The following is an 11,010-nucleotide window of genomic DNA, read 5'->3' on the forward strand; positions in this document are numbered from 1 at the left end:
CCCCCCTGTAGCTATCGGTAGCTATATCACGTAATAATTTGTTAGGTAGCCAACCTCTTTTTATTGTCTTACTGCTATGATACATGTGGAATATTGCACAGGCAAATCTGATGACACACAACTTATATCTGCATACACTATGTCTTATTTGCATTGAGTAAACTACCTGAATAAACTTGTTTTTTGATTTCCCGTTAGCTTGCGTGGCTAACGGGAAGAACGCCCCCTAGAAATCAGTTGGCTAAGCTACTGCTCTCTCTCCCCCTGCTCAATGGTTCTCTCAGCTCTCTCATCTTTTTTAAAATGAGTCGGGAAGCCAACAGAGAAGTCTAACTTTACTTTTAACGTTATCAAATGAAGAGAAATGTCCTCCCCTCCTCCTAGTAATCTCTTTGTACTCAGGCAGTCACAGCCCCTTTACTCTCACTGCCAGAAGGGTGAGACAAAAGTCCCACACGCCAGCTTTAAGCCATATTTTCTCTTGATTGCAAAATAATTACACCTTGATCTTGAAACTTTTTCTTTGTCCATAAAAAAGAGAGTTTGACAGTGTTTTATTGTTGTAGGGATTATGCTTTCAGTTTTTATGCTAGGCTAAAATAATAATCTCCTGACTCTAGCTTCATATTTAACACACAACATGAAAGTGGTGTCAGTCTCCTCATTTATCACACAAGAGAGCGAATAAGCACATTTCCCAAAATGCCGAACTATTCCGTTGAGAAATTTGTCATCTACAGTTGAAGTTTGCTAATTCCCAACTTCTTTGTCTTCTTCTCTACCCAGTGTAAGAAAACCTCTCGGGTTTATATCAGGTCATTGACTTTCCCACAACTGAGTGCACTAAGACTTTTAACATTGATTTATGAGGTTAGGCTGCTTTTATATTGAGTTACTTTTGTCCACCCATTGCTATTGTGGTTTGCTTGTAGACTAAACAGAGTTTTTCTATCATTAGCGTAGTCCAAACCACTCTGGCAAGGACCCTTGAGAAGTTCAGTGCTTCATTTGGGATGTAATTAATCTCTATTAAAACCACATCCATCTCATTCCTTACCTGACCCACATCTCACATACAATTTTGCACTTCAGAGACAAACCAGTGGGAACATGCCTGAAGAGACGGGGGAAAAAAACAATTCCAAGAAGTTTAAAGGCAGAAAATTCTGTAGAGTGGAGATAGATGGCTGAAAAAGACTCACTTGTGACACATAAAGGTGTTTTACGAGAATAATAGCAGGCTCTGTTTTACTCATACTCTTTTCCTCATACTTGTCGGCTGTTTGTCTCTTTTTTTCTCTATTTGTTTATTGCCCTTCACTTTCTGGTCCCACTTCTCTGTCTCCCGCCGCCTTTCCCATCTCTTCCTCCCTCTGATAATCTAAGCCAGGATTAAGCCTCCATCTACTCTATCTGCCTCCCTCACTTGCACTTTCCTCCTGTCTGTTCCGCTCTTGCTGCGAGGCCTGAGAAATCCTCAGCAGATGCCTCTGAGAGACTGTTTGGCTGGCTCTACGCTGTTGACAGACAGCAAAGCTTTAGACAGAGAGTTTGGGGGGGGGGGAACCCTCACAGACGTTTTTTTTTCCCTCTTGCACTCGCTAGACATTTCTCTCCAAACTTGTCAACACGGAATGTTTTGTGAGAACAGTACGGAGGAAAATGCAAAAACTTTGTGCCTGTCATGGTAAAGGCTTTTTTCCTGAGATGTTTCTGCACGTGGATACGCATAAAAAATAAGTTCCTATTGATCTGGATTTGACACCAACTATCTTACATTTACTAATTGCCCGCAGCTCACAGTATTTTTAACTAGTTGTTAAATTTTGTATTTAAGTTACAATATTTAAGTAATTGTCAATTTAATATCTAGATAAAAAGGCACTTTCTTGACTGAAATCACCTTAATCACATTTCTTTTCCCTCTTCACTGACAAAAAAAGTAGAATTTTCATGTTTTCATTGCGTTGCGTTGGTCATCTCTATAGGTTATAGTAACATTGTGAAAAAGAAGTCAGACATGGCAAAAAAATGGCAATGAACAATCAACTTTTATTAACCTTACCACAATCTTTTAGATGCCTAACCTTTGTTATTATTTATCTATTTCTTTCTCTGCCTGTTGGCTCCAGTATCCCTAAGTAAATGTAATGCCACTTGGTTTGCTTGTAACCTGTTCTATATGTTCTATTTCTTTTCCAGTGCTTGATTGGTTCTAATTACGTACACCTGGCACTGCTCACCTGTTTAAAAGAGGCTGGACTGTGACAATCACTGAGCTGGACACTGAGCAAGACATCAACTAAAATGCTTGTGCTTGTGCTTGTGCTTGTGCTTGTGCTTTTGCTTTTCTGCATCACAAAAGAGTGAAAACACAGTAAATGTGAACTTCAAAAGACACATTTAGCCACATTAGCTGCATGGTTCGAGGGATGGTAATGTTGGTCCACCACGCTGGTCCAGACTGAAATATCTCAACAACTATCACATGGGTTGGCATAAAATCCGATACATACATTCATTGTCCTCAGAGAATGAATTGTAAAAACTTCGATCCCCTGATTGTTCAACTTAAGTTTATGACCAAATACCTGCAAAACTAATGATAATTCCTGTCAGCCTCAGCTGTGCTTTGTGTTTAGTACCATTTAGCAAATGTGAGCATGCTAAACTAACACTTTAAACATGGTGAACATCATACCTGCTAAATATCAACTTGCTAGCATTCTCATTGTGAGAATGTTAGCATGTTCATATAAGCTCAAAGCACTGCTATGCTAACGAATAGCCTCACAGAGCCACTAGCATAGCTGTAGACTCTTAGCTGATCCAAGAAGTCAGTCTGTAAACAGTGATGGATGTTTACAACAGATATTTTGGGAATTCATTTTACCGTTAGCTTGTGTTTTCTCTTCCAAACACATCTGACTAATCTGTGGGTTTGTTTCCAGCCTGTATGATCGACTGCTGCGTTCTTGTCTTGTTTTACCCCTTTTCAGCAAAGTCACCAAGTCTCTCTAAATCTTTGAGTCTATTGTTATCATAACTGACAGAAAAAATGAGCAAATTTACAAAAATAAGGTTGAAATTGTAATAAAGTGGAATTTTCCTCTTAACAACTGAATCTCCACATGATGTGATTGTTAGGTTTTTACACAGTCATTATGTTACTCTCATTCTGTCTGACCTATAATCGTCTCATCTCCCTTGTCAATTTCTCCCTCTGTCATTTCTGGACCGATAAGCTCGCTCTGTTTGCTGTCCTACCGTCTCTCAGACAAATCCATGCTGAACACAGGCATACAGCAAAAAAATGACAGAAATCATGCACAGTGTCAAAGCTAGTTTTACAAAAAATTAATCAAACCTCAAGTGTCCAAGAGATTAATAGCTGCCATTATTCAAGCTCGACTCAAGGTGCTCTGCATGTGTTGTTTATGTGAGTGTATGAATGTGTCCATGTGGATGAAATACGAGAGAGATGAAGGAAGAGAAGAAATGGGTTATATTCCCTCCACAGAAACCGAAGCTGATGAAAGTTTTTAGCAATAATCAAACATCAAAATCTATAAATCAAAGAGCTGTTGCTTGGAAAACGGAGAGAGAGGGGGGCAGGCTGAGGTCAAGAGAGGTTGGGGAGAAATACAAGGTCAACCTTTGCATTACATCAGAGGCTTCCTCCTCACTCCTATCACTTCCAATTTACTTAATTACAGGAGAACTTCTATCTTCTTCCCTGCGCTCTGGAAGATAATCGACAATGAAATTAAGTGGCGGTAGGCTCATTTCAGTGGGGGATTGTGGAGGATGTGACGGCTCAGGGCTGATGGGAGATAATCGCAGGACACAATAACCGCTGCCAAGAGAATTGCTCTGGGCTTCTTTAATAACCGTAACCTTGTCTTACACTGTAAGGTAAGTGAAATACGTGGGCGCAAACATTTTGTTTGGGTGCATAGGCACACACATACACACAGAACCTCACGGATACACACTCTTGCAAACACATAAGCTCACTAACACCCTCTCTCACACACTAGATGAAAGCTCACACGTGTGAATTATGTCACTGTCAGCTCAAACTCTCCCTCCCGGCCGGAAACATATCGACTCCAACACACACACACACACACTTGGAAGGAGTGTACACTTACCCAATCATGACAAATCACCCTTTCCACTGGCTGTATCACCTTAGGGGGTTGTAACAACAGTGTCAGCTCAGATGAGGGAAGAGGCAGCTCACCAACATGGAATCATTGAACCCAGCAACCACTTTTACTTTCATGTCATCGAGCTGCTTTATTTCATTACGCTCTTTGAGTTCGTCGTGGAGATTGCAACCAAACTTAGTTTCCCAGAAATAATTTTAATCTGGCTTGTTTTCATCTCACAGTCTCACAGTTTCTTGGGCTTGTTGGGTGTCACTCGGGGCGAGGCATCTGTTGAATAGCTGGCAGTTCGATGCGGTTTAATCTCACAATTGGTGGGACACTGAATTTTAATGTTTCGGCTTTTGTTTTTTAAACTGTCTTTCATGTAATGCTTTTTTCTTGCATATTAATAGCAAATTAGAAAAACGGCCAACACTCACTTTGTACATTTAAAGTCCTTCCTCTTGTTAGCATTCAGCTGGCTGACTAAACACTGTACAAGACCAGTGTCTGTCAGTACTAATTACTTATGCAAATAGGCACAGCACAGTAATTACACCCTGCCAACAGTATAAACACATACACACATGCGCATATAGACATAGTGGAGTCAATCCTGGCAAAGTAAATCAGCAGTCTATTATTTAAATGATTTATTTTTGTACAGAATAAAGGTTAAAACTAAGGCCACAGCCCTATTTTTTCCACCTAATTACAAAGCATTTTGTTAAATAAATAAAAGTAATTGCGGATCAGTTGCATCTCCTGAAACAAACTGACTTCCCATTCATAAAAAATACACCTGAATTTTTTTTGTAATACCAGCCCACAAACAGGAAGAGAAAATAACATTTTGTCTAGAAGTCCCAAAATATATCTGATAGATTATCAAAATGTTGCCAAGAAAGAATAAATTAATGAATGGCCAATAAACAACTAAATAATTATATTTTTGTACATGTATTGATTTCTTTACATATTTATTAATTTCCACATCTAATGTAAATAAGATAGGGGGGACTGCCACAAGTTTTAATGTATCCTGTTATGAAATCTGGAAGAGAAGCTTTTTAGTAACCCTGCTAACAGACAAATAAATGGAGAGGAGTGAAAACATAACTACCCTGGAGGAGGTAAAAACATACATGACAAAGGCAAGAGGGCTGGTGCAGTTCTAGTGCTGTATGTTAGTGCCTTACCACCCCAAGTAACTGGAAAGGCATGATAAATGACACAGCTGCCAAATCTTTCAAGGATGATTGCCAATTCTGTGACATTGAGGAAGACAGTATTGTCACTGAACTGAAGGTGTTCCACTCTTCCCATGGTCTCCCTACCAGAAATGTCCAGGCTTAAAGAAAATGATGTGGACACAGTCTTCCCAACGCTGACAAACCTCCTCAAAATATATGCTGCATTACCAGTGACAACTGCATCGGTTGCCTGATCGTTCTCCAAACTGAAGCTGATCAAGACCCAGCTTGGAAACAGATGTGGGGAAGGAAGGCTCTCAGATCTTCTGCTGTTGTCTATTGAGAGTGACATACCAACTGATCATAACAAGGTCATTAACATTCACAAACTCATGGCCAAAAGAATTCTCCTTTTATTTCACCAATCTTACTCTTCACTTGCCTGACAAGACCAGTTCCATAGTTCCATGTTTTTACTACAGATTTGTTTGAGAAATATACATTTAAAACATTACCCATTCCCTGTATTTTATTACAGACATCTTTTCAAAATAAATGTTTAAAAAGTACATTCTTTTTAATACAGAAGTGTTGTTTTCCTTACATCCTGAGTCACCACTTATCATATTAATCTTAACTGGCAATGTAGCCTTTTTACCAAACATGCATCGTTGTTCTATGCTGATGGGGGCCCATTGAATGTATCAGGTGTCTTTTATATTTTTCGCCCCTCAGAGTCCAACACTGCCTTCAAGAGTTGGTGGAGACCAAAGCAGAACTAACAGGAGAGTGATCATAGGTTTACATTCATCTGGTGAACATAAACACGACTCCAAATGAATGTTAATGTTGCTGCGTATCTGCTGATGTGTAGCAACATTAACACATTAGCCAGAACACCTTTATAAGGTGATAATATGTCAATGTTTACAGCTTCTGCCTCCAAGTGGCCAAGAAAAATGATGAATGCTGCTTTAAAGAGAAAAAAAATCTGTTCCACAAAATTTTGTAACATTTCACTGTAATTCATTTCTTTGTATATATTTTATATGGTGAAGTATTACAGTTAACATTTTTAGAGTTTCTACTTTCCTCTCAGGACTTCTGTGACTTCCATTATTCTGAAAAGACTCTTATCCATCTGGCCCAGGAGGAGAAGTGTGAACTTGTTGCTTTCAACTTGTTGGGTTAAAAATAACTGTCCCTTGATTAAACACAATATGTTTTTGTGGCTGCATTGCATGCTGGTCTATTGGGACCACTGTCGGTTGAGATTGGTATCTGTGCCTCTGCTATGATAGATTTCTCTCTGGGATTGTTGATTGTCGAAGCAAAATGGTGCATCTAGAGAGATCTCACACTGAGACTGATGTTTACCTTGGATGTGTTACATTTTTACGTTTTCCAGTTATAGATAAAGAATAATCATTTAAGACACGACAAAGTACGTCCAAATTGCAAAGAAAATAATTAATATCTGTGGTATTAGCATTTCAGTTATGGTTAAGTATACCTGCATCAGGGGTAGACTACCCTGGAGTAGGTGGGTACCACAAAAATACTCAGAACCAACCTGTTCTGTCAAATAAATTCCTAACAGTAAATAGCAGCCGTCGCTCTGCTGGAAAGCGCTGATGTTTCTGCACAGAGAGGGTATTTCTGCAAACTGCATGTTTCATCATCAAAGGCACAGTAACAGTGATGTCTTTGTTTAGTCATACTTTTAAGTCAGCTGTGCTTCACAGCTCACTCTGCAGGATGTCAGAGCCGTGTAGTGCAAGACTCGGTGAGCTGTGTGAGCATCAGCTGAGTTCACAGGTAGTTCTGCTTAGTGTCACTGCAAGGTCAATCATTGCCTCGTTTACTGAAAAGCTATTTGCTAATCCCACTAATGGGTCTGCTCAGAGACTGTATCTGATAGAGAATGTGCTCTCCAACAGCATACTATTTAGACAACGGTACATTAATGTTATCTTGGGTTATTTCAAGGGGATTGATCAAGGGATTTCTTAGGAGCTCAAATGAGAAATATCTGCTGGGTAGGAGGTGCAATAAATCCCATGAGGGTAGAGGAAAGTGGTTGCACTGGTTCCCAGGAGCAGAAGCTGCATCAACAATGAATGCCAAGCAATGATATAATTTAATATGGCTGTCCACACACCATTTTTATTCATCCCAGTGGAGACATTTTCTCATCACTGGGGTCAGCAGAGCAGAGACCCTAAAGAGCTTGTGAGCGGCTTCTCTGGTTTACAGATGATGCCCTATGACTCAGTATCACCCTGCTTTCATAATGAATTGGGAGATCAAACGCTGGACATCATACATGTGAAACATGTACTCTTCCACTGAGCAACATCCAAGGTCAAAGAGCTGCAGTGCACGCGGATGTGGCTCAGCATGAGATGTGGATCAGATCTGATATCTGTCCAGATTGGCTGGTGTGTATACAGAATGCTCTGCTTTCATCCACAGCCTGATCTTCAGATCATTTTCACTTAGTCGGCGAGGTACGTTTTATTTACACAAACAACTGTGAGTGATTAAAGAGGGCAGTGAATGCAAATTTTATTCATAGATGCCAAATGGTACATTAGCAAGGTTCACTTCTTTGCTTTAAAATGAAAAAATACACCAGGAAACCCATTATACAAAATAATTACCTTGATTTTAAGAAACACAAATCCCTGTTATTTAGAAACGGTGAATTTAGGCTGACAAAGGTCTATGCCTCATACAGGCTGAGTTGCTTGCATTGCCTGATAAAACGCCTCCACAACTTGCCTGCAGATACTTTAATTACCACTTGAATGCCTCAGTAATAGATAAGCTTACCTAAGGCCAGTCGCAGTGCTCAGAAATTAACAATACTCATGTGGGTTATTTAAAATGTATGTCTTGCTTTTGTGATTTGGATTTTTATCAGGTGTATTCACAGTTACAAAGAATGCAATAGTCAAGATAAAAAGGAAATTTAATTCTGCTTTTAGAGGCATAATGTGATTCATACATATTCCAGCGCTGTGTGCCGTATGCAGAATACTAGATGCTCCCTATCACAAGACAGTACATCTCAAGGGTCACCTTGGGGCTGCAAAGTGATTGTAAAGCCTTATCTTTGAACGAAAAATATTAATGAAAGGACCCATATATGGGTCTGAGCAGCTCAGAGAGAGAGGAGTGTCCAAATGCGATTGAGTCAGAGTAAATGCATCCAAAAAATAGAGAAAGACAGTGCTACAGGTCAGGTCTAGTCTACACTTGCGGAACTAAATAGTAAATGGTGCATTTAGAATAAATTTCTTTAACTTTTCTTTGGTTAAAAAATATTTGATTGTTATTTAAAATGTGCTGGGGGAATTTGTACCTCAGTATTTTTAAAATGCTGGCTAAAACTTATGTGTGTAGGTTGTTTTATCTGCTGGGTACAATTAGAGCAGTCCCAATGGAGGAAGAATTTTACACCGAAATGCTGCCAACTGTTCATTGTTCACATACAGTGCCAGCCAAAAGTTTAAACACTTTCTCATTTGGTGTGTCTAATCTTTTGACCAGTACTGTGGGTCCAACAGTCAGTTAAATGTATTATTTTCTATGTTATATGGGTGAAATTTCCTCATAAATAAAACATTTATGGATTCCGTTATTCTCTTCGACGGGAGTAAGCTAGTGTGCTTTGAAAGTAACGTTAGCTGCTAATGCTATAGCATTATCAGGTAGGCTGCTCCTGCCTGTAACTTTGTAATCATGTGTTCTTGACAGATGAGTTGCACCTAGCGAGCTTTCTAAATATTAGCAAGCATGTTAGCGTTTTTCCCTCTTCAATAACTATTTTTGAATAAAATTATCTGGAGAACATGCACAGGGGAGAGTAGACGGCACAATACAGAGAAAATAGAAAGAAGCTTCAAATGCTATTGCTTCTAGCTAGCATGCCACTTCTTGCTCATAGTTACTAACTTGCTTATTTTACAAAGTTGGACATTCAAAGGCTACTGTGAAAAGCTGTGGTGTCAGCACATGAGACCTTAGTTAATTACAGTGTTTTCAAGGAATATTCTACTGTTCCTCCGGATAAGAGCCACAATACAAGTGTGAGATAGAGATTAGTTTAACCACTGATTGAAGCTGATTTCTCTTTTTGCTGAGTGGGAAGTAAATTCCAGCTCTGTTTTTCTTTATGTGCATAACCCTGAAGAAGTAATACACACATTTAAACAGATTAAAACCTGCCTCATTCATTGTCCCTTTTGTTTTGGCCAGTTGGGGGCAGCAGGACTGACAGACACACAACCCTGACATACTGTCAGTGTATTAAGGAGTCTGTTTAGTGCAACATTAGCATTGATTTCTAGTTATGTTTCTGGCCGCCTGATGAATGAAAGTCCAAAAGACAAGTTTCCAAGCAACATCACACAGTCTACAGATCAAACCAGAATGATGAGAGCTTATGAGGCTATCAATATGAAAAGTTTATCATTAGCTGGGACAGCATAATCATCTACTGATCTGGTCAGACTGCAGGATTTTAATAAGGTGGTGGATAATTTTACACAGAAACTAGTGAGAAAGACAGCTCACACTGTTACTGTGTGTGTATGGCTGTTAAATAAAGTACAATAGTTTATCAGGCTCTACGATCGATGTTTGGGTGATTAACATCCGTCTTTCAGCGTGGGTTTTGGTGACAGCTGATAGAGGAGGCAGCCTGATGGCTTTGGATGGAAAATGCATCACATTGTTTTTGTGCAGGTTGTTTTTTTTCATGATCCCCTGCAGCTGATAAATAACACTTATAAAATCCTGTATTGACATAGTTTGTTATGAGTAAAGTTTTGTTCTGTTTGTGATGTCTAGAAGTATTTTAATCTTTCTCACCAGCAGCAAGACCAAACTTTGTGTAGTCTGAGTTAGCATAGCTGTTTCACTAGTGAGATTTCCCAAATACTAAAAATGTATGTGTATGTATGTAAGCTGTGATGATATTATGGCAACATGTTTTCTTCCTCCTCTCTACTTCTCATACTGGAACGCCTTCCATCCTCACTAATGAATGGCAATAAACTTATTACAGGATCCTCTTCTTCTTCAGACCCTTGCTCTCCCTGTGGTCACAGTTACTGTTATTGGTGCTGTAATAATGATTATGATAATAAAAAGCTTTAATGGTAATTACCGTCATCAGTAATGATGGAATTAAGCTCATATTATATTGTAGCTCCTTTTCACTTCCCCTTGGGTTAATGATACATCTTCAAGTATGGATTTATTTTACAATGGCCGCTGTAATTTCAATTTCGTTGGAACTGTCCCCGTTTGAGCCTGGCAGACAGAAAAAGACATGAAACTTCAGCAGTTTTTAATATGGGCTCTGTTTTCCTGTGTTGACGCTGGAAGAATCAAATCAAATCCAGACACACATTACATAAGCTAATGCAGATTCATGATAGAATTATGCAGAAAACAAATCCGAGACCAAACAAATTCAATTTGTTTATGCAGCTATGTTGAATTCTGTTGGTATTTACTGTCATGGCGCTGGTTGTTTTGTGTCTATTAAAGGTCAAGCATGTATATTCATTAGGAGGACACAGCTAAACAAATGAAAACCTGTATATAAAAGTCCTCTCAGTGAACTGTAATGGCTTCTGGACTGTCAGTGC

At 39.1% G+C, this 11,010-nt stretch overlaps 1 long non-coding RNA gene across 1 annotated transcript; it reads right to left on the reverse strand.

Moving 5' to 3' along the window:
• Positions 1-2,983: 2,983 nt before the first annotated feature.
• Positions 2,984-5,497, reverse strand: LOC122975990. Its single transcript, XR_006400779.1, has 2 exons — positions 5,270-5,497; positions 2,984-5,236 (listed from the first exon to the last, which is right to left on the reverse strand). It is a non-coding gene; the product is annotated as an uncharacterized LOC122975990 (long non-coding RNA).
• Between the last annotated feature and the right edge of the window lie 5,513 nt (positions 5,498-11,010).

Source organism: Thunnus albacares, chromosome 24 (genome assembly GCF_914725855.1).
Source record: "Thunnus albacares chromosome 24, fThuAlb1.1, whole genome shotgun sequence".
NCBI classification, from domain to species: Eukaryota; Metazoa; Chordata; class Actinopteri; order Scombriformes; family Scombridae; genus Thunnus; species Thunnus albacares.